This window comes from Miniopterus natalensis, chromosome 2 (assembly GCF_054644295.1).
Source record: "Miniopterus natalensis isolate mMinNat1 chromosome 2, mMinNat1.hap1, whole genome shotgun sequence".
NCBI lineage: Eukaryota > Metazoa > Chordata > Mammalia > Chiroptera > Miniopteridae > Miniopterus > Miniopterus natalensis.
Genome location: NC_142082.1, coordinates 98,484,274 through 98,509,084, shown reverse-complemented (window position 1 = coordinate 98,509,084; position 24,811 = coordinate 98,484,274). Strand labels below are relative to the sequence as shown.

The 24,811-nt window shown below is 41.2% G+C and overlaps 1 long non-coding RNA gene, 1 other non-coding gene and 1 pseudogene across 2 annotated transcripts; all 3 read right to left on the bottom strand.

The window, feature by feature from the left end:
• Positions 1–7,028: 7,028 nt before the first annotated feature.
• LOC148093759 (U1 spliceosomal RNA) lies at positions 7,029–7,191 on the bottom strand. Its single transcript, XR_015714116.1, has one exon. It is a non-coding gene; the product is annotated as a U1 spliceosomal RNA (small nuclear RNA).
• A 2,201-nt stretch (positions 7,192–9,392) lies between these two features.
• Positions 9,393–20,575, bottom strand: LOC107537537 (uncharacterized). The gene is made up of 3 exons (XR_001603234.2): positions 20,478–20,575; positions 15,126–15,219; positions 9,393–9,713 (listed from the first exon to the last, which is right to left on the bottom strand). It is a non-coding gene; the product is annotated as an uncharacterized LOC107537537 (long non-coding RNA).
• Positions 20,576–22,701: 2,126 nt separating this feature from the next.
• Positions 22,702–23,382, bottom strand: LOC107537529 (ubiquitin-ribosomal protein eL40 fusion protein pseudogene; annotated as a pseudogene).
• Between the last annotated feature and the right edge of the window lie 1,429 nt (positions 23,383–24,811).

Sequence of the window (24,811 nt, the reverse complement as noted above, 5' to 3'; positions counted from 1 at the left end):
GCCCTTGCTAGTTATTTTTGCTACGTCTCACTTGCTCAGACCTTGTCCTGCCCTGCAGCTCCTAGCCATAGATTATTACATAACAGTTTACTTGTTTGATCTGAAACACCTTTTGTCTTCCCCTCTAAAGCGATGTTCCTGTTAACTTTTTGCTTTTTGGTAAAGTCTCAAGCATGAAAAGAAAAAAAGTATTGAAGCTCTGCTGCTGTTACATGTGTTTTGTACCCTTCTGTGTCTCAGTTTGCCTGGTATCATCTTGCTCTCCCTCAGGCTCACAGAGACAAAGCACAGTTCAAACACGTGTTACTAAGTAAGTTAGGAGTTGTTACCTAAAGTCATAAAAATTTTTACTCCTGAGAGTATGGCAATCCTTAGGTTAAATCAGAAACAAGACAAGAAGCCTCCGTTTATGTTACATATAAATTGTGTGTGTGGGTGGGGGGGTGGGTTATGGATGGCTTGGCACTTAAGACAACCTGCTTAATCAAGTGCTGCACTTACCTCACCTTTAAAATGGGGACAGTAATGTTAGACAGAGCAAGGACTACGGGCCAGGTACCAAAACCACCAGGGCCGAACGCCCAGGATGCCTAGCAAGGCGCAAAACCGGGTAATCTATCTTCCCCTATCCTATCTCTGGTCAAGCAATTTAGACCCCTTGACCTATTCCTCCCTAAAAATAACATCTAGGCCTCAATTGTATTTCAGCTCTAGGCCCAGAGAAGCAGCTAAATTAAACAAGTGGCCCCTGGATGCCTCAGGACCAGCTACATTGACCCCCCTGCCCTGGCACCAACTAATCAATGGAGACCATGACCCTTCAGGAGCACACCTGGAAAGCTGATGAATAGTCTATTAAGACTCTCTCCTGAGACCTCCTCTAAGACTTCTACCTGCAAGAAAGAGAGAAATACTCTCAGGACAAAGGACCCAGAGGGCATTCCGCACCCGGGAGCACACCCGTGCCATCTCCTTCCCAATTCTTCCCTCCTAGGGGACCCCACCCCCACTAGACTTGCAACCAGGGCAGCAGCAGCTCATCTTAGGCTTATCCCCTGAACCTGTCTCCAAGGCCCCCTTCTCTCTCTGACTTCTCTGTGAACCAAAGAAGTCAACCTATGCTCTCCTGTTACTTCTACTATGCACCTCCCTTGTTTCACCATCCTAAGTATACATCATGGACCTAATACCCTTTGCCTTAGTGCTGTGTAGCCCTTCCCTTTAGATACCCTCATTCCCCATCCCCTTTTCCTTAAATAAATTTAATTTTCCTTTATCCACAATCTGAGATGGCTATTTAGCCTGCCCACATACCACTGACCTTTACCTTTCAAATAACAGTTGCTATCTAAAGGTAATTGTATCCTTTTTTTAAAAATTTATTTTTACTGACAGTATTACAGATGTCCGCAATTTTCCCCCTTTGCCCCCCTCCGTCTAGCCCCTGCCCCACCTCAGGCCTTCACCACCCTATTGTCTGTCTTCATGGGCTATGCATATAAGTTCTTTGATTAATCTCTCCCCACAACCCACCCCTTCCCTCTGAGATCTGTAAGTCAGTTCCATGCATCTATGTCTCTGGATCTATTGTGTTCAACAGTTTATTTTGATTATTAGATTCCACTTGTAAGTGAGATCATGTGATAGTTGTCTTTCCCTGACTGGCTTATTTCTCCTACCATAATAATCTCCAGGTCGATCCATGCTGTCACAAAGGGTAAGAGATCCTTCTCTTTCGTTACAGCAGCATAATATTCCATTGTGTAAATGTACCAAAGTTTTTTTATCCACTCATCTACTGATGGGCACTTGACTGTTTCCAGATCTTAGCTATTGTAAATAAAGCTACTATGAACATAGGGGTGCATATATTCTTTCTGATTGGTGTTTCAAGATATTTAGGATATATTTCCAGAAGTGGGATTGCTGGATAAAACAGCAGTTCCATTTTTAGTTTTTTGAGGAAAATCCATACTGTTTTCCACAGTGGCTGCAGCAATCTTCATTACCACCAGCAGTGCACTAGGGTTCCCTTTTCTCCATATCCTTGCCAGCACTTGTTTGTTAATTTATTGATGGTAGCAATTCTTGCAGATGTGAGTTGATACCTCATTGTCATTTTAATTTGCATCTCTCTGATGATTAGTGACATTGAGCATTTTTTCATATGTCTATTGGCCATTTGTATGTCCTCTCTGGAGAAGTATCTATTCAGGCCTTTGCCCATTTTTTAATTGGATTTTTTGTCTTCCTTTTGTTGAGTTGTATGAGTTGTTTATATATTTTGTAAATTAACCCCTAATCAGATGTATCACTGGCAGATATGTTCTATCATACAGTGGGTTCCCTTTTCATTTTTATGATGGTTTCTTTTGCTCTGCAGAAGCTTTTTAGTTTGATGTAGTCCAATTTATTTATTTTTTCCTTTGTTTCTCTTGCCCTAGGAGATGTAACAGCAAAAACTCAACTATGTGAGATGTCTGCGATTTTACTGCCTATGTTTTCTTCTAGGATTTTTATAGTTTCACATCTTACATTTAAGTCTTTTATCCATTTTGAGTTTATTCTTGTGTACGGTGTAAGTTGGTGGTTTAGTTTCATTTATTTGCATGTACCTGTCCAATTTTCCCAACACCATTTATTGAAGAGACTGTCTTTACGCCATTGTATGCTCTTGCCTCCTTTGTCAAATATTGATTGGCCGTAATGACATGGGCTGATTTCTGGGGTGTTCTGTTCTGTTCCATTGATATATATGCTAGTTCTTGTGCCAGTACCAGGCTGTTTTGATTACGATGGCTTTGTAGCATAGTTTGATATCTGGTATTGTGATCCACCCAAACTTGTTCTTATATCTCAAGATTGCTCTGGCTACTTTGCCAAATTTATTTACTAAATCTGGTAGTTTTTTGGTGGAGTCTTTAGGGTTTTCTATGTACAATATCATGTAATCTGGGAATAAAGAGAGTTTTACTTCCTCATTTCCAATTTAGATGCCTTTATTTCTTCTTGTCTGATCACTGTGGCTGGGACTTCTCGTGCTATGTTGAATAAGAATGGTGAAAGCAGACAACCTTGTCTTGTTCCTAATATTAATGGAAACGCTTTTAGATTTTGCCCATTGAGTGTGATGTTGGCTGTAGGTTTGTCATATATGGCCTTTATTATTCTGAGATATGTTCCCTCTATTCACACTTTGCTGAGAGTTTTTATCAAAAATCAGTGCTGGATTTTGTCATATGATTTTTCTGTACTTATTGATATAATCATGTGATTTTATCCTTTATTTTGTATGTGTGATGTGTCACATTTATTGCCTTGTAAATATTGTACTAGCCTTGCATCTCCACTTGGTCATGGTGTATGATCTTTTTAATGTATTGCTGAATCCGATTGGCTAATATTTTGTTGAGGATTTTAGCATCTGTGTTTATCACAGTATTGTCCTGTAATTTTCTTTCCTTGTAGTGTTTTTATCTGGTTTTGGAATTAAGATAATGCTGGCCTCATAAAAAAGCTTGGAAATATTTCTTCCTCTTGAATTTTTTGGAATAGTTTGAGGAGGATAGGTGTTAGTTCTTTGAATATTTGGTAGAACTTACCTGTTAATTCATCAGGTCCAGGACTTTTGTTTGTGGGGCTGGAGGGGGTTTGATTACTGCTTCAATTTCATTAGTTTTTTACCAGCCTATTCAGGTTTTCTAATTCCTCCTGATTGAGTTTTGGAAGATTGTATGTTTCCAGGAATTTGTCCATTTCTCCCAGGTTGTCCTGTTTGTTGGCATTTAGATGTTCATAGTATTTTCATACAATCCTTTGTATTTCTGTGGTATCAGTAGTTACTTTGCTGCTTTCATATCTGATTTTATTTATTTGGGTCCTCTCTGTTTCTTGATGAGTCTGCTTAAATCCTGTTTTGTTTATCTTTTCAAGGAACCAGCTCTTGGTTTCATTGATCTTTTATATTGTTGTTTTGTTTTGTTTTTAGTTACTATGTCATTTATTTCCACTCTGATCTTTATTATTTCCTTCCTTCTATTTCCTCTGAGCTTGCCTGTTGTTCTCTTTCTGATCCTTCTAGTTGTAGGGTTAGATCATTTATTTGAGATTTTTCTTCTTTCTTGAGGTAGGCCTGTAATGCTATAAACTTCCCTCTTAGGACTGCTTTCATTGTCCCATAGATTTTGGGTTGTTGTGTGTTCGTTTTCATTTGTTTCCAGGAAGTTTTTGATTTCTTCCTTGATCTCATTGGTAACCCATTCATTGTTCAATAACATGGTATTTAGCCTCCACGTGGTTGAATGTTTTTGAGTTATTATAATTGATTTCTAGTTTCATGCCATTGCATTCCAGGAAGATGCTTGATATGATTTCAGTCTTCTTGAACTTTTAGAGACTTGTTTTGTGTCCTAACATGTGGTATATCTTTGAGAATGTCCCGTGTGCACTTGAAAGAATGTATATTCTGCAGCTTTGGGGTAGAATGTTCTGTAAATGTCAATTAAATCCATCACATCTAATATGTTGTTTAAGGTTGCTGTTTCCTTGTTGATTTTTCATCTGGAAGATCTACCCAGTGATGTCAGTGGGGTGTTAAAGTCCCCTACTATTACTGTATTGTTGTCATCTCTTCCTTAACACCCTCCAGGAGTTTTTTAATATATTTAGGTGCTCCTACATTGGGCGCATATATATTTACCAGGGTTATATCCTCTTGTTGGATCAATCCCTTTAGTATTATGTAGTGACATTCTTTGTCTCCTGTTATGGTTTTTGTTTTGAAATCTCTTTTGTCAGATATAAGTATTGCTACACCTGCTTTTTTTTCCCTTTTGCATGGAAAATTTTTTTTCCCATCTCTTCACATTCATCCTGTGTGAGTCTTTTGTTCTGAGGTGTGTCTCTTGTAGACAGCATATATATGGGTCATGTTTTTTTATCCACTCAGCTACCCTATGTCTTTTGATTGGAGCATTTAATCCATTTACATTTAAGATTATTACTGATAGATATTTACTTATTGCCATTTTTATTCTTTTTGCCTATGTCTTTCTCTCTCTCGTTTCTTCTTCTTCTTACACCAGAACCTTTAGTATTTCTTGCAATGCTGGATAGTGGTAATAAACTCCTTTAGCCTTTTTTTTTTTTTTTTGGTCTGGAAACTCTTTATTTCACCTTTAATTTTGAACTATAGCCTTGCTGGATAAAGTAGTCTTTCTTTCAGATCCTTGCTTTTCATTACTTTGATTTCTCATGCCCTTCCCTTCCAGCCTGTGGTGTTTCTGTTGAGAAATCAGCTGACAGTCTTTCAGGAGCTCCCTTGTAGGTAACTGTCTCTCTCTTGCTGCCCTTAAGATTCTGTCTTTAACTTTTGCTATTTTAATTATGATGTGTCTAGGTATGGGTCTCTTTGTGTTCCTCTTGATCAGGACTCTCTGTGCTTCCTGAAATAATGTGACTTTTTCTTCACTAGGTTAGGGATGTTTTCGGTTATTATTTCTTCATATAGGGTCTCTATCTCTTGTTCAATTTTTTCTCCCTCTGGTACCTCTATGATGCAGATTTGTTTTGTTTCATGTCCCAAAGTTACCTTAAACGTTCCTCATTCCTTATGAGGTTTTTTTCTCTCTTTGTTGCTCTAATTGAGTGTTTTTCTACCTTGTCTTCCAAATCACTGACTTGATCCTCTTCCTTATCAAGCCTGCTTTTAAGTCCTTCCAGTGTATCCTTTTTAAAAAAATTTATCTTTATTGTTGAAAGTATTACAGATGTCCCCTCTTTTTCTCCATTGACCCCCTCCTCCTCACTCCTGACCCCTCCCCAGGCCTTCAATTCGTTATTGTCTGTGTCCATGGGTTATGTATATATGCATATAAGTTCTTTGGTTAATCTCTTCCTGCCCCCATCCCTTTTCTCCTAGAATCGTCAGTCTGTTGCATGCTTCCATGTCTCTGGATCTATTTTGTCTGTCAGTTTATTTTTTTCATTAGATTCCACATATAAGTGAGATCATGTGATATTTTCTTTCTTTTGACTGACTTATTTTGCTTAGCATAATACTCTCCAGGCTTCCAGTGTATTCTTGATGTCAGATATAGTATTCTTCATTTCTGACTGGTTCTTATTCGTGGTTTCTATGTTCTTTTTCATGCTGATGTAGTTCCGCTAAGTTTCTTATAGGTCTAAGTTTCTTGAGCATCCTTATAACCATTACTCTGAACTCTATGTATAATTAATTGCTTACCTCCATCTCATTTAGGTCTTTTTCTAGAGATTCCTCCTTTTCTTTCATTTGGGGCTTGTTTCTTTGTTGCCCCATTTTAGTTGTGTCTTTGTGTTTGTTTCTATGTATTAAGTATAACTGCTATGACTTCCACTCTTCATGGGGGTGGCCTTTTGTATTAAATGTCCTGTAGGACCTAGTGTTTTGTCTCTTTCAACTCCTGAGCTGGATGCTCTGGGTGTGTCTCTTTTGTGGGTTATTTGGGCTGTTGTAATTGGGTCTTGATCGTATTCCTGTTCATTGGTGGGATCTCCTCTCATGATTGCTGACTATTATGTTTACCCCAACCACATTGTGCGAGCTGTTGTACAGGTGCAATCTTGAGGTGATTTCTGCTCTTCCTTGTTTAAAAGTCTCCTCTTCAGCTCGTCTTCAGCTGATAATTCAGGGTGAATATTCCACAATTTAGTGTTAATTCCAGTTTGGTTCTGGGATGAGGTGCAAGAAAGACCCACCTATTCCTGTGCCATCTTATACCCCCTTTGTTTAAGTTTTAAAATCTTGCTCTTTGAAAGGACTCCTAATAAAATGATGGTAGAAGCCCAACTGGGAACCGAACTTGCCACCTTTTGGTGTATGGGATGACAATTCAACCAACTGACAAGGTGATTGCATTCTTAAATTTGAAAATATAATTAAATATAATTATTTTCGCTGGACCCTACCAAAAAGCCCCCCCCTTACCCCCCCTTTTTATGCACATCAAAACCTTACATTAAAATCCATGGTATCGGCTTTTTTCCCCAAGGGGAGAATACAAATGAATCCCCCACTACCACAAATTATGCAGTCATGTTTCCCACATTTGGGGAAATCACAGGAGTCAGGATACCCGGAGTGCAATGGGTGAGCCTTGCCTTAAGAAAACCATCTTCCTAATCATGGTATCTTCCCTGCCAGGTAAGTATAGGAATAATAGCATTTCTGAACAGAAAAAGAACTTTGAAATTTTTTGGTCTGCTTCTCACATTTTATATGAAGAAACTTGTATAGCAATGAGAAAGTAACAGTTCTTAGTCTTTGGAGCCAGAAAGATTTGGATCAGGTTTAAGTCCTGGGGCAAGAGTAATATACTCAACAGTACAGCTTGTAAGAGCACCGGCCCTCTTGGAGTTTGACTTTATGGGCTTTAATCTTGACTATATATATTTATTAATTTGCCAGCTGTGTGACCTTGAGAAATTACTGAGTCTTCCTGTGTTCCACTTCATAGTGTATATGTAATAATTGAAAGTGTATGTAAAGTACTAAACATGTCATTAGTAGTTAATAGCTATGTAGTCTTCAAATTCTTATGTGGGCCTCAGTTTCCTCATCTGTAAAATGGAGGTCATACCCACCTTGCTGGGAATTTGGAATGATTAAATATAAATAAAACATGTAGTATGTTAGTAGGCAATCCATAAATCATAGTAATAGTAGTAAAATTATTCAAGAAAACCAGAACTTGTATTTCAACTCATATTGCTGTGGAAGCTGAGTTGTACATTTTTAGCCTCCTTTTTTTAATCAGTCCACCTTAACTATTTATTTGAACAGGTGAGTGTGTAGGGGCAGTTATGAGACACTTGACTACGTTCTTGAAGAGGAAGCTGGCATTTGTAGTTGGGTAGAAGTTGGAGCCCAGTGTTTAAGCCAGTCCTGAGACCAACCCTACCTCTGGATTTGCTATGTGAACTTAAACATTTCCTTACTGTTTAAGCCAACTTGAATTAGTGGTTTTTGTTATTTGCTGTAAAAAACATCCTTATTTCCTTAGGAAGGTAAGTCTTCCTTGACGATATTATCTAATGTACCTCCTAGTCACTCTCTGTTGTTACCCATTTATTTCCTTTACAACATATACCACAATCTACAACTATCTTATTTACTTATTGCCTCTTTGAATTGTGTGCCTCAGGTAGGCAACGGCCTTGTTTTTCTTCTTCACAGTGCCCTATAGATGTTAAATAAGTATTTGATGAATGGTTGAATGATAAAAGCATATCACATACTTAATTGGGGGAAAAGACATTTATCAGCTTTTTTGTAATACAGGGTTTCTCAACCTTGGCACTGTTGACATATTAAGCCAAATAATTATTTTGTGAGTTACTGTCCTGTGCATTGTAGGATATTTAGCATCATCCCAGGCCTCTACCCACTAGGTGCCAGTAGCAGAAAAAAAAAAGTCCTCTGATTGAGACCCACTGCTCTAATATCTACAAGATTTTATTTAAACTTTACTGGCACAAAAATGGCATAATATGAGGTGATGTTTTTGAGGTAAAATAGAGCAATGTTTGATTTCTGAACCACAGAGGCTAAGAGGATATAGCTATGAGTCAGACAATTCCAGCCTACCTTCCACCTGATTTTTGGGGAGGGGTGATATGTCTCCCATTTAGCTATAGGACATGCTTGCTGTTGTGAAGATGTGTCCTGCCCACTCCAAGGAATTAATTTTGACTGTGATTGAGAAGTGTTTTTATGATTATAAATTATTTCCTTCAGAAACTCATCACTTTTTTTTTGCCTTAGTTTCCTTACTTAGGAACTAATAATTAGAATACCTGCAGTTACTGAAAATTATTAAGTAACTCTTAAATTTATGGCCCCCTTAACAATTCTATTATAGTGGAAGGAATAAAGAAATTTAATATTTTGATAATCAGGATCATTGTTGCCCTATATAATATTCTGATTTTTCACACTGAAAATGAAATTTATATGCCAGAAATAGATTCCACCTGTCTTCTTTTCTTTGTTTCATTAGCACATGTGAGAAAAAGGAAAGGAAGGAAGAGTTAGTGTCCTGTGTCTTCTCTATTCTGAACTATAATGAAGTAAATTAAAGTCCTTATACATAAAGATGAGTCACTTAAGTACAGACTATTTGAATTTGCCCCACTGAAGGAAGGCGCCTTAATTCTAGTGGGGAACCACTACCAAAGTGTTGGTGTATTTTTATGTCAGATTCTGAAATCAGGATATGTCTGAACTCCAGAGATGTTAGCGTTATTATGGATGCCATCCTTGGGTAGCACACTGAGTTCTTGGAACCCAAATGGGTTAATGATCCAAGGAGAACCGTGAGAGTGGTAGAATAACATTTTCAAGATTTGTTTTTATTGGGCAAGTCGGACTGATCTTACCTCAGTTGTGCCAAGTGAGATGAAATCCTCTTCTAGATAGTTCAAGAGACCTGGCTACCAGCTTGCAAAGTCAACTTCTGGCAAGGATGGATATAATCACAAAGGTCAGTTGTCTAATAGCGGAAAACTAGAGTGATGTGAAAAAGAGACAGACATGAGAACTAAGAGTCATACAAATTGAAGTTACTTTAATTCCCCAACATAAAGGAGAAACAGCAAAAATGGTATTTCTTGCCGATTCTGAAAGATGAGTCACTCCAGAATCATTGCTCATGCCTTCCAGCTGCTTTCTACATCTGCAGACGTAAGGTATAAGGTATGTTAGGAGGAGTGAGGAAGGCACTAGAGAAGACATGCTGCCCAACCTCAAAGAGAGGGAGGAGCACAGTGACCATGAGGAAGCTGATATTGCTGATTACTGACTCTGAAATCAACTATTTAAATTGTGAAATGTCAAGTCTGTTTTTCCTGAGGAAGTTTATAAATGGATATCTTTCATTAAAGGGTACATGCACAAATATGTTATTGTACTTTATGCTTGCAAAGGCTTTCTTCTGAGGAGTTCATTTATCAACCTTTGTTACTTTTTGACAATAGTATAAGTTCTTCTCCTTTGTTTCTGAAGGGAGGGAACAGGGTCAGCCCAAGAGAAAAAGTGAGAAAAGTGTGTCTTGAGAACTTGACCCTGTTTTTCTACGCCTGTCTCTAGCCTCTTCCTTCACTATTGGGTGTGTCCCCTAAAGGTCCCAGAACACAAACCCAGTGCTCCCTGAACCAAGGTGCTTAAACAGGATATACATGTTCTGTTCCTGCCTGACTTCTCTTTGGCCTTCCCAGGGCTGAGAGGCATAACCAGCCAAAGACTGCCCCAGCCGTTTTACAGCATCAGACAGCTTCAAGGCAGTGAAAAGCTGCCCCTCTTGCCTAGAACAAACCACAACAGGCTGTTTTCCCTGAGGCCCTGCACTGGCCTTGCCAGTTCTAATGGGAGGACACCCCTGAGGGAGGAGGGAGTACGATCAAGGCTTATTACCCTTGGGTGCAAGGATGAAAAGAACAGACCTTTTATTGTTTCTTGAGAGTATAGGAAACCTCACTCTTACTACTGTGACCTATGACATGTCCTTGAGGCTTACATTTGTCCTTGAACAGAATCACAGTTCTCCCTGGAGCAGAGTAAAGTGTGTCCGTCTATGAGTAAAGGGATGTGGGGGTGCTTGGCAAGTATAGGGAAGGGGACTGCAGGAGCCTTGGGCCATTTCCAAAAAGGGTTCCAAGGATCTTGTTGACTTTCTTCAATAAGCAGTGGGTCTCCAGGACATCAATCCTGCTAAAATAAAGCCAATATGGCCAAACCTTTGTACTTTTAAATACATCCTTACAGATTGCATAAAAAAATGCCTATGAGCCTTCAGTTTGAAGTACTTTCTAACTAGTCCACTGTGCACTTTGCTCATACAGAGTAGCCTTCGCTTCACCTATGATGGATGAAACACCAGTCTGCCCTGGGGATATGGTGATGGACCAGGCAAGATTTAGGGCCAGCCAGCAGGCTGCGGATTCTGTGGTAGTGAGTTACAGACAATATACTGGACTCTGTGTCCAGAGCCAGATGGGTCTGGGGATAACCTCTCTTGGGCAACGACCTAACCTCTCTGAAATCTTACCTGTAAAATGTGAATAGGAAGGCCTACTGAACTGTGGTAAAGGGGGGGACCAATGAATTAAATAATATAAGCTAAGTGCCTGCTACAGCAAGAGAACATGGTAAAGGGCAGTTATGGTTGTTATTGCCTTGATTGATCTCATCACCGAAGACACCCAATTACCTTCATTCTCCTGTAACCCTCTCCTAATAAACAACATGACTCTGTTTACTTGTCCTCACCTATTAGTGTGCTGCTCATAGTGCATGACTACTTAGTCAACAATCCACAGATTTCATAAAATTAGACTCATATATATTAATATCTTCACAGGTAATTCAAAATCAGAGAATCCAATTTTAGCAGGGAGGTTAAAATGCCTCCTTTCTGTTCTGAGAGATTTGTAAGACTATTCTGGCCCAGCCCATGTGGCTCAGTGGTTTAGCATCGACCTATGAACCAGGAGGTCATGTTTTGATTCCTGGTCAGGGCACATGCCCAGGGTTGCAGGCTCGATCCCCAGCAGGGGGTGTGTAGGAGGCAGCTGATCAATGACTCCCATCATTAATGTTTCTCCCTCTCTCTCCCTCTCCCTTCCTCTCTTAGAAATCAATTTTTAAAAATTTAAAAAAAGAATATTCTGCAGATTTTTACTTTGTCACTGTCCTGGAGAGATTGACTTGACTTTATTTTCTTTACCTTTATCTCTATTACATTTTTCTTAAAGCCCTTACTTCAATGTCATTTTATAACATCATGTTTCTGCTTAGTAGATCACTATAGTGATATCAGTACATTTTCTAAAGGAATAATACAGTGCCATGCCAGCCACCTTTGTTCAGCAGTGGAAGTTTTCCCAAGCCGAGGCATTCATCCATTCATCCAACAAATATTTGTGAAATTCCGCCCATCAAAAGCCATTCTATAAAAGTATTACAGTTGATTCAAAGATTATTGTTGACAAAAAAATGTTTACCTACCTGCTAGAATGAGGGATACAGAGAGGTGTAAGCAAAGGGCCACAGGGAGGTGTAGGTGAAGCCAAGAGCTTAGGGACCAGAGAGAACTGTTCTCATGTCTCCACTCTCTCACTGCAACTGTGTGACTCCGGGAAGTTGCTTATACTCTCTGAGCTGCAGAATTTTCACCTTTGGAATGTGGATCCACCATCATTCAGTCGACAGACATGGCCACTTTGTCCTGGCTACCTCTCCAGGTTATTTACTAATGCTCTCTTATGAAGTCCTCACCACAGTACTGTAAGGCATCTGGGCAACATATGCTGTTTTATCTCCTCCTGTCCTTCTAATTTATATATTCATTTAATAAACTTTGGACCAGGCCCTGTGCTAGGAAGCACTTGGTTTAAAGAAATAAAGAGATAAAGACCATACCTCAAGCTCCTCAACCTAATTGGGGACACCCAATGATCCCATGTAATCATCATAACATGGTGCTGTGTATAGAACATTATTGGAAACAGAAGCAGTACACATAGCTCAGCCTGGGCCAGGGGTGTGGGATGGGGGGACAAGGCAGTTGACACCTGAGGTGAGGTGAAGAGGCTGGAGGAAGGGGACTTCATTTCCCTGCCAGAGGCGGCAAATACACAAGTGATGGACTATACCTACGAGGAAGAGCAAGGGTCACAGTAAGGAATGAGCAATAGTTATGTAAAAATGTAAGCAAGAGAATGGCAATTACTAAGGATGTGTTTCCAGATTGTCTCTGAGAACTAAAAGGTCGGTAAGGGTGTCAGGGGCCTTGCTGACTTTGCAATAGCAATGACTCTCCAGGAAACTGATCATGATAAAATAAAATCAATATGGCTAAACCTTGTGTTTCCAATATTTCCTCACAAATTTCACAATTAAAATGCCTGTCGGCCTGAATTTTTTTCAATTATGCACCTGCTGCATTCAGAGTAAGCCGAATGAGGCCAGTTCACGGGGCCAGGGCTTTTATTTATTTAAAAATAATTTTTTTAATCCCCTTCCAAGGATATTTTTTCCATTGCTCTTCAGAGAGAGTGGGAGAGGAGGGAGAGAAATATCGATATGAGAGAGACACATCGATTGGTTGTCTCCTGCATGCACTCCAACTGGGCAGGGGATCGAGCCTGCAGCCGAAGTACATGGCCTTGGCTGTACTCAGTCCATGGGCCAATGCTCTAACCACTGAGCAAAACAGCTATGGAGCCAGGGCTTTTAAAATCATGATGGACTCTGAGTGGTTCTCAGGGTTGGCAACACTTTTTAATAATTCCAAAATGGTGCTTTGTGTTCTGCTTCTAGAGAAGGGTAACTTCCTGCCCCCTGGCTTAGGCCACTCACTGTACCACTCGCCCAAAGCCAAGGGCAACCTCAAACAGGTCCAGTGAGGGGATTCTACAGGCTCACTGCAGGCACCCCCACAGCCAGGAGAGCAGGTGGACCATGAAAAGAAAATCTCTGTCCAAGCATTTGTGGGCTAAGAGTAGAGCCAAGTGTGTCAGACACCGGAGGAGTTGAAGTATCAATAAATTGTAGAAATGAGAAGGCTTATGCAGGAAGCAGGAATCCTAGAAACTTGAATTTAGTCTCTGCCACCCAGGGGAGCCAGAGACTCATGAAAATCTTATACAAAGCTGCCAAAGAGAAGAGCCAGGTCACAGCAAAGCAGTATTTTGGTTTGGGCTTTTGCATTTACAGGCAACAAAAAATCAAACCACCAATAAAACAAAAAAAAAGGGGGGGGGGATTTATTGATTCACAGAACTTGGAAGTTTTGGGGTGTCTCTGGTGTAGGCTTAGCCACATCTAGGGGCTCCCGTAGGTTCATCAGGCCTTACAGTCTTTCTTTGACCATCTCTCAGCTGAGCTCTGCTCTGTTTTGCTTTCCTGCTGTCCTGTGCCTTCCTCATGTGGGGCAACGTCAGGTCTGCAGCTGCTTGGGGACACAGCACTTACAACTGGGAAGAGGAGCACCACTGGGCATCATGCGTGTTTTCCAGAAAGCCATGCAAGGTCCCTGTGAGATAGGTACCTTCTATTTTGTCCTCATTTTACAAATGAGAGTGAGGCTCAGCTGGATTAGGTAATTTCCTGAAGGACACTGGTAAGTGTTCAGCCAGGTGTTAAATTCCGAAGTCCTCCCCGGATCAAAGGGGAGGGGCCATGGAGGGGAAGGGCATGTGGCACTGGCTTTTGAGCTAGGAGTGAGAGAGCTAGTGGGTGTGGGCGAAATCAACATGAGGAGACAGGTAAAGTGCTTTTAAGTAGCTCCTGCCCTTCCTTCAAGTACACCTAAGCCACAAATCCATAACGGGTAAGTCCCAAAGAACAGAACAAGATTTTAGTTCCGTTAGAGGCACAGGTTAGCACCTGGTGAGGCCTCAGGAGTGTAGGCAGGGACAGTCCTGTCTGATCTCACAGCCAGGGGCAGGGGCACAGAGAGTCTGCAGGCTGCTCTGGGGGTGAGGCTGCTCTAAGAGGCTCCCCTGTGTCTGGGGCCTTCACCCTTCGGGCACTGTATTCCCATTACTTGAGTGAGCCAAGCTGCTAGATCTTCCCAGGGGGACTGCCATAAGTCCAGCAGGGGTTGGAATAGCTGCAGAAATGAATCTGGAAGTGTACTGGGGCACAGGAGGGGCTGCATGGAAGAACAGGGTTAACTGCATTTAGAGTGACTATAAACTGAGGGCTAGAAATCTCCAGAAAACAAGGGTTTATAACAAGGAATGTTGACATTCAAGTGTCTCCTTGAATTCAAGAAGATGCTCAGGATTATGCTAGGTAATGGGGGATGAGGTAACGTCCAGAGCACATATGACAGAGACAGATGGAAGCTGAATCCAGAGGAAGCCAGGCCTTGCTCTTGAAAATTTAATCAACCTGTGATGTGACTCTAGTCATTGTGGGATCACAGCCCAGGCACAGCAGTGACTGGTTTATGCTATTTGCATTTTGTAGCTTTCTTTTGACTTTACCTAAGAATTTAAAAAATATTATATTCTGTTTTAGTTATGCTAGAGAGAAAGGAAGGAAGGGAGGGAGGGAAGAAGGAAGAAAAAGGTGTACACACACAGAGATCTTTGTGAGCTGTGATAGGGTTGATAATATTTGGACGGCACCCACATCCTCAGGTCCTGCCTTGCCATAGTCACCTCCTTGAGTATCTAGAGAGAACAAAGTCAGGCAAGGGGCCACCATTACTCTGAGGCTTTGTTTCAAACCCAGTACAGAAGTCCTTTGGTGGTGGAGGAGATCCTTTTACTTAGGCTAGCAGCCAACCTGAGGGGCTTCTGGGCTTTTTCATCCTGGATCCACACACATTCATTACTCCGGCATTCATTCACTTTCATTCAACAATATTCACTGGGTGTCTCCAACATGCCAAGCACCGGTCTAGGCATTTGGTTTTCAGTAGCAAACACCACACAAAAATCCTTGTTCTCATGGAGTTTACATTTTATTTTACATTTGAGAGAGAGAAAGAGAGAGAGAGAGAAACATCAAATTGTTCCACTTATTTATGCATTCATTGGTTGATTCCTGTATCTGCCCTGACTGGGGATGGAACCTGCAACCTTGACATATCGGACGATGCTCTAACCAACTGAGCTACCCGGCCAAAGCCAGAGTTTACATTTTAATAGAAGGAGACTAACAAAATAAAAAATGACGACTTGTGGTAAGAACTATGAAGACAACTAAAGCAGTGTAAGGAGGGAGTGGATGGTACAGGGAAGTGTGTGTGTGTGCACACGTGTGTGCGTGCCTGCACATATCTGCTCACGGGCTCCTACTTCATATAGGGTGATAGCAAATGAGCAGAGACCTATAAGAACTGAGAGATGACACAAATATCTGGGGGACAAATTCTCAGCAGAGGGGGACACATATGCAAAGGCCCTGGGGTAGGAGCTTGGTTGGCATGTTCAGCAAGTTGCAAGGAGGCCAGTGAGCCCTGAATGGAGTGGCAAAGGCAGGAGTGATAGGGAGGGGATCATAGAGGTAGTTGGGATCATCTATGATCATCTCAGGCCTTATAGGCCACAATAAGATCCTTTCTTTGCCTCTCAGTGACATATAAAGCCATTGGGGAGTTTTGAGTAGAGGAGTGATATTTGTGATTTTCAAAGTGTCACTCTAGGTGCTGCACGGAGTCCACAGCAGCATTGTCCAATACAAATACAATGTGAGCCACAAGTGTGAGTCATATATGCAATTAAAAAAAATTTTCTAGTAGCCACATTAAGAAGTAAAGAGGTCCCATACACCAAAAAGCTTGTGTGTTCGATTCCCAGTCAGGGCATATACCGAGGTTGCAGGTCAATCCCTGGTTGGGGAGCATAGAGGAGGCAACTGATCAATGTTTCCCTCCCTCTCTTCTTTCCTCTCACTCTAAAAATTAAAAAAATCCTCAGGTGAGGATTAAAGAAAAGTAAAAAGAAACAGGTGAAAATAATTTTATTATGTTTAACCTAATATAGCTAGATTATTAATAGTACAACATGTAATCAATATTAAAATTATTGGGATAGTTTATACATTTTTATATTAAATCTTTGAAATTTGGTGTATATTTTATTCTTATAGCTCCTCTTAATTTGGACTAGTCACATTTCAAGTGCTTAATAGCCTTATGTGGCTTGTGGTTACCATACTGCATAGCACAGGTCTACACCAGGGGGAGCAGGGTGGAAACAGGGCCACTAGTTGAGACGTTCTTTTGATGGTGCCAAGAAGAGATAATGGTGAGGAAAGATGCAACTAAGGTCCAAAGCACATCAAGGACTAGTAATCCAGAGGAATAACAGTTTCTCCTTCAGGCAGGGTGTTGGACTTGCTGATTCACTCACCCCTGCTCCCTGTAGGGAGAAGGCAGAACCCTCCTGGGAACAGCTGACATGTTACAACCACACTGGAGGGGAAGACTCCATACTCAGTCATGTTCACCCAGCATGGGGGGAGGGGGGTGTGACTGCTCAGGCAGTACTTGGGCGGCTGTTTCTTGGATGTGGGACATTTAGGACTAAATCCCCTGGGGGAAGGATGAATGAATGGTTTCTTACTTCAAAGACCAACTCAAACCCTAAACAAGTCCTTTGACAACATCCCATCTACCGTCAGTTTCCTCATGGGTAGGATTTCCCAAACTAGAGCATCATTCTAACAACTCACCCGATTTTTTTGTCCAAATGGCCCTTAGTGGAAATTTAATGTTGTCTTGAGGGACAAGTAAACACAACAAATAAAGAATAAGCGCTCAGTCAAGACTATAGGCCTATTTCAAACTGGCTTTTTAAAAAGAAGGGTTTATGTTTGAGGTTTATTGGGAGGATGTTGGGAAGTGATGCTATAGAGCACCAAGTAGAGTCAACAAGCAGGCACTCACTCCCTCACAGGACTCCCACACTCAATTATTAGCACATTCATACATTGTTGCCTACATCGCTGAGCTGTCAGCAGGATAACTTAAATGACTAGAGTGAACAGTATAGAGGACCAAAACATAATAGTATGTTTTAAAGATTCTATTTTTCTAAAGAAGTATTTCACAGTCAACTAATGCCCATCAGAAAAATCACTGAGCCCTGAATGCCCAAACTGAATAGAATTTTCAGAAATGGGAACTGTGACTAAAGTATAGTCCCATTGTTTTTTTAAATCTCTGATTCCAAATTGTTCAAAAAACTGGGCTTTTGGCGTCTGTGGAGAGACTTTCACATTTGAAAGTTAAGTATTTGGTGTCCAAATACTTCGTTTCAAAAATCAGCCCAGAGCTAGAATTTTTATCAGCCCCAGACCTGAAATTGGACTGTCATTCGTTTGTGCCCTAAGGCATAAATCCAGGGCTGACAGTAGAGAAAGCCTAACTGAGACAAGTGTCAGGACAACTTCAATGAAAAAGCAATTTACTTGACTTTTAAACTGTGTTGTTCAGATAAGTCAGTCAATACACCAGTTGCTACAATCTGTCATTACTGAGAAATGACAGGAACTATTTATTTATAAAAAAATATTTCTAATGTTATATAAGTTAATTCAACATATATTTAAGGACCTACTTTGTGTCAGGCACTGTGTGGATAGAAAGGCAAATTAGACCAGGTATAGAAACAGAATTATAATAGGTTGTAATAGATGCTATGAACACAACAGAATTCTGTACAAAGGCTGTGCACCTGGGCTGGGGTGGGGATAGAGACAAGAAAACATTAGAACTTGTCTTTATATTTTTTTATCTCATACTTTAAAGTTTTCAATTTTTGTGTGTTTTTAGACACACATAATCAGTACAGTGATACACATAATTTATAAATAGATATAGGTAGCTGTGGTGCATAACCAGTCATTTAGAGAGCACAGCTAAAGGAAAGATGCAGGAATCATGGGATCTGAGCTGTGGAGGACTCAGGACAATTGCCTGAATAAGCAATATTCAATCTGAGTTGCACAGGAAGCCTGTGATTTTGCCAGACAGAAAAGCCTGAGGGGTGGGGGCATGCTAGTCAGAAGGAAAAGATGGCAGTGTTTCCTCACCTGTGAAAGAACATGACACTTTTACATAATGGGGCGCGGCCCCAGAGAGTCCTGCCTCCATGTGGACATGTGAGGGAAAGGAGGGAACCAATGGATCTTAGGGTGCCAAGTTCATGAGCTTGTGTTTAACCCCATATAAAGGAGAGGAGGGGAGGAAAGAGGACTCAGTGGTCTTTTGGATAATCAGAACCTGGGTCAGCCTGTGGGGCTCTCTTCCTAGTTATGATGCTAAGAGTGCAGGAATAACCTTCTTCTGTTGGAGGAAGAAGAAATGAGAATCAAAATCTCTCCTACCTCACTTCACATGTAAATGTCACCCCAAGCAAGAGAGGGCCTTATATTTTCACTAACTGGACTGCAAAGAGTCCCCCAGCAGTCTACAACCAAGTCCATGTTGCTGGTTAGCACAATATCAATCTCAGGCATGTGGTTAGATCAGCATTGTCTTTGAATTCTTTCTTTTCTACTCCTAATAAAACTTATTCTCATTACTATCTGCCTAAAGTCACAAATAACCAAATCATGAAATCAAACGCCCTCTTAATAGATCTGCAGGACTTGATGTCATTGGTAGCCTGTTTGTATTCATCACTGGTCATAGCTGCAAGCAAGAGAAATCACTCTGGCTGATTTAAGGAGGGAAGAACACAAAGGTATTGGGTAGCTCCAATAATTGGGGGGCATTGGGGGGTGGACATGGGGGAGGGGCAAGGAACCAGGCCTCAAAGCCAGGAAGCCCAGAGTAAGTCCCCAAATCATGCTGGTGTCAGAGAATTGGAGAAGTGGTGTTAAAGTATTTGGTGTCAAGAGGAGAAAACCTAACAGCCCCCCAGATGGGGTCCCCAAACTGGTGTCCTGCCATTTGCCTCTTCCTAGTCTTCATGACTCCCATGAATTTTTTCTCACTTCTTTTGTAGATCACTTCAAATCTGTATTTCAGTCACGGACCTTTCTCTAAGTTCCAGTCCTCGTGTCTATCTGCATTGAACATTCCCATTTAGATGACCCACCCTCCTCTCAAATGCAATTTGCCTAATACAGAACACCAAAATCTTTTAAATCAACGTATGTGTTTTCTTAGCTTCTCCAACCACGACTCTTAACCACTCAAACTTCAGAATCATGTTTAATTCCTTCCGGTTCACCCTGAATCTATTTGGTATGCCCTTCATGCCTTCACAATAACTCTGGCACTCACTTTCTTTTTCTAACCTTGCAGACCCGGCTCTAGTTCAACCTTGTAATGACTGCCTGGACTACTGCAACAAGCTGCCAAGCTGCTATCCGTCTGCTCCCTCCTTTGCCTTCTGGACTGTCCCCAGTGTCTTCTTCATGGGCTGCTTTGATGAGTGTCAGCTTCTCAACCACACAGTGAGTCTCCACTGACTATCAAAGGAAGTACGCGACTTGGTGCACCTGCCATGCAAGGCCTCAGCCCTGTTGCCTCACCTTCCTTACCCTGCTCTCGCATTGTTAGTCTATGAGTTAACCTTGAACATTTAAACAAACTAAGGGAACCCTGGCCAGTGTGGCTCAGTTGTTTGGAGCATCATCTAGTGCACTGAAAGATCATGGGTTTGATTCCCAGTCAGGGCACATACCTAGGTTTCAGGTAGATCCCCAGTCAGGGAGCGTGCAGGAGGCAGCCAGTTGCTGTTTCTCTCTCACATCGATGTTTCTTTTGCTCTCTCCCCCTTCCTCTCTCTGTCCTCAGGTGAGGATTAAAAATAAAATAAAATAAACAGACTAAGGGATATAACCTTGCAGGGATCACAGGAAGACTATACTGATTCTAACCACCCAGAGGTCCTTTGAATGCTATGCCCACAGTGTTTCTCTCTCCCATTACCACCACTGCCCACTTTGGTTTCTCCCTTTCTCAACCAACCTCTGGATGCTTCTGCGGGTCATGGCAGCTTCCCTGAGCACAGGCATAATGAGCATCTCAACATCTGGGGTTTTCTTCTTTCTTCTCTTTTATCTCATGTCTCTCCAAAAGTAGATGTCAGTCTACAAAGCAGGGAAACACAAAAACAGGACTTACCTACTCTCGAAAGTCAAAGAACATGACAACTGAATGCAAGCAAGATAATGCTAACATCTGCTTGACTTATAGCTCTTAAAATGCTGTTTCTGAAAATCATACTTTCATTTGTGTAGAACATTATCACACCGTAGCTATTTTACTGTTGTTGAAGTCAGGGAAATATAAAGGAAATACTTTCTTAGAATAAAAGAGACATAGGTCATATTTTGGTTCTAGTTTCTTCAACTAAAACAAGTGATGTCTGTATCTCTAAGCTTGACAGTTCTCTTGCCGATGCATGAGAAGTCCTCAGTGCTTGTGACCTCCTTTCCTGGGCCTTATCAACTGCATCCCTCTCTTCCCAGGGACCCAAGTGCTCACCAGGGCCTGTGCCCCACTCTGGGGTTGGCTACTGTCCTCTTCAGGCAGCTTTCCTTTCTTCTCACCCCAATGTCATCTTTGTGTGTTAGAAATATATTTTATGCATGATTAACTGTAGTCACATTGCTGTATCCACCTTCTGCAAATATCTCTCTTACCTCACTGATTTTATGTCTTTATTTTTTTCCATTTCTACCAGTTTGGGTCCTTCCCTCAATTCATGACCTCTATTCATATCCCACCTTCTCTCTGAAACCATCCTTGATTTTCCAAGCCAGGGTTTTCTTTCTTTCAAGAACACTTGAAGCTGCTTGGTTGTCTGGACTTCTTCTCTAACTACCCTGTTCTAGAATTATTCATGTGGTAACTTGGAAAAGAGTTTAGAGCTGTACAAAGGTAAGGTGACATTGCTTGTAGCTGTATCTTTCCTTTCTAGATATTTTGTGATTCCCTGAAGGGCAGAACCTAAGTTCTCAACTTTGTTCATGTCTCTAGGCACCAAGCATCTTTTCGGAGCAGATGATGGGGTGTCACAGGATGGTGGTGCTGAGGAAGGGTAGATGATTGGGGATATCTGCTCTCTCTCTGGACTACAGAGGATTACAACTTTCTCACCCTGCAGTGAAACTCCAGCAGAGGTGACAGTGTCATTGCTGCTGGTGCTTGGCTCTCTAGTGTGCCCCTTCCCTGCAATAAGGACTGTGGAGAACTCAAGTTGAGCCTGAGGTTACCGATAATGCACAAGAGCTGGCCTGGAGTTCACTGACAATGCATAACAGCTGGCCTGGAGTTTTGCCTGGACCAGCAGACTTGGCCTGACCAAGAAAGCCTTTGAAATTTAAAGCCCCTGAAATTTCAGGTTTTTTGTTACTAAAGCATAATTTCGCCCATATCACCAATACTTATTATTTTTAATGGGTTCTTGGAAATTTAGCACCTCAAAACAACAAATCTAAAACAAAATGGAGCAATTCAGGGTAAGACCAAGGGCTTTAGAGTCAGGCTGACCAGCGTTTGAACACAGGGTCCCACAACTTACAATTTCTAAGCTGGCAGTTTTTAAAGCTCAGAAAACTTTTGGTCTCAAGACCCCTTTATACTCTCAAAAATTATTGAGGATCCCAAAGAATGTTTTCTTCCTCCAAAGAACTTTTATGTGGGTTGTAGCTAGGAATATTTGCTGTATTAGATATAAGACCGAGATATTTAAACATATTCATTTATTAATTAAAAAACTTAACCTATCAAGTTAATATACAGCAGTGGGCAAAGTAGGTTTATAGTTGTGAGTACACAAAACACAGAGATTATTCTTGTATTACTTATTATTGTATTATTTTCCATATGAACAACTATCAACCTACTTTTGCCCACCCCTGTACTATATTTTTATGAAAAATAACTTTATTTTTCAAAATAAAAAAATAGTGAGAAGAGTATCATTATTTTACATTTTAGTACATTTTTTTATCTGGTTTAATAGACGGGTGGATTCTCACATTTGCTTCTTCATCTACCTGTTGGGATATACTGTCTTGGGTGAAGTAAATGAAGAGAATCCAGCTTCACACAGGAACCTAGTTGGAAAGTGGAGAGATATTTTAATAATCTTTTCATATACTTGTAGACATTCATTGACATCCCACAAAACTTGAGCCAATTGGGAGTTTCTTTTTTTTCTTTTCTTTTTTTTTAACTGCTCCAGTCAAGGGAAAGGAAACTTTATTGAGGCCCCAGGGCCATGGGGTTCAGGCAGGGTCCAAGGAGGTGGTAGAGGGGCCTTATTTAACTTCTTCTTGGGGCCCAGGTTGTTGGTGTGGCCACACCTCTTGTGGGAGGTGACAGTGCGGGGGATGCAGGTGGCCGCAACACATGAGGCAGATCATCTTGTTACAGTTGTACTTCTGGGCGAGCTGGCGGAGGGAGGAGTCAATGATGCCACCCTGCAGAGGAAGCACCAAGTGCAGGGTGGACTCTTTTTGAATATTGCAGTCTGAGAGAGTGCAGCCATCCTCCAGTTGTTGGTGCGCAATCAGGTGGGACATCCTCGTCGTGGATTTTAGCTTTGACATTCTCAGTGGTGTCACTGGGCTCAACCTTGAGGGTAATGGTCTTGCCAGTCAGGGTCTTCACAAAGATCATGGATCTCTGTCTGCTGGGGAGGCTGCTTGGTTGCCTTCTTGAAGAGAGAGAGCCAACTGGGAGTTTCTTAGGGGTTAGTTGAAATGTCAAATCTGAAGTCACAGTGAACTTTTGTACCATGTTACCTTAAAATCCATTGGTTTTTCTTTTAAATGCAAGTTTTTTTGTAACATCACACATAGGTCACAAAAGTATGTGGGTCTTCCAAATGTGGACTCATTTTGTTATACAAGATCAAAAAATCATATTTGTAAACACCACCATTGATATCATTGAAAAGTCTTTAAGGACTGAAAAGCTATTGAGCACACAGTGGCAGATACAAGGTTTCCAAAATTCAAATTTCTCATGAAAACTTAAATATTATTGTTAGCAACACATAATATCCTTGAAGTAATAGGTTTGCTTTGTTTATTTTTGAGAATATATTTGCCCAGTTCTTTTTTTTTAAAATTTATCTTTATTGTTCAAAAAATTACAGATGTCCCCTTTTTTCCCATTAGGCCCTTCCACTCACTCCCCGCCCCAGGCCTTCACCCCACTATTGTCTGTGGCCATGGGTTATGCATATATGCATATAAATTCTTTGGTTAATCTCTCCCACCCCCGCCAACCCTACCTTCCCTCTGAGATTGGTCAGTCTGTTCCATGCTTCTATGTCACTGAATCTATTTGTTGCCCAGGTCTTAATGCTGAATAACCAGTTTGTCTGCAAGTGTTTCTATCAACTAAAAATGGTGTTCTGTGGGGGAAAAAGACAACCCAGCTAGTTCAGGTTGCAACTCAAGCACTCCCACAACTGCTTTTTCTTGATATACATACAGTATGATATACAGTGTAAGGACTTTTATGCTATTCCTCAGTTTGCGACACAGAATTTTAAAAAGATGTGTACTCAAGGGTGCAACTTAATAAATTTAGTAATTTGTATGCCTTATCAAGGATCTTCCTAAGTGGTCTTGGCCCTTTTGCCACTGCAGGTACAGTCTGCTGCCACCGCCTTGATTACCGCTAAGGCAGTTGGCACTCTCACCCAATGCTGCTCTGGCACCAACACAGAAAAAAAAAGCCAAACCTTGAGAACCTGGGCACCTGAAAGAGCCTTGGGGACCCCTAAGAGGACGGTGCTCCTCCCCCCCCCCCCCCCGTGAGAAGTGCTGTTCTCAAGCATGTTCCTTAACCTCTGTAGAGTAGGAGTAAAGCAATTTTGAGAATTAAACACAGTATTATTTAACAAGAAATAATGCATGCACAGCATGTAGTAGAGTGCCTGGTATACAACAAATGTTTATTAAATGTTAGCTGTTGCTCTTCAACCGCTGATATTGGGGGGGTACATCATTTATAACAGTAGTAATGATGATAATCTTCTGTTTTTCTCCACAAACTCTTTCCTCTGGCAGATCTCCATTTCAGTTAAGTGCTCCATCTGGCTCTCTGCAGCCGTCCTCTGTGCTGTGGCCTATCTACTGGCTCCCTCATAATCACCATGGATCTGGCCTCTGTCCAGCCTTCGCAGCCATCCCTTCCCTCTACTCCTGTTGCTACTACCACCATTAAAGAGCATGATTTTGTGGAAAGACTGCTGTTAAAGGCAGCTCTGGCTATTGGTATTTGACCTGCCCAAGACTCAGTGTACTCATCCGTGAAGCGGGAATAAGAATAGTTTCTCT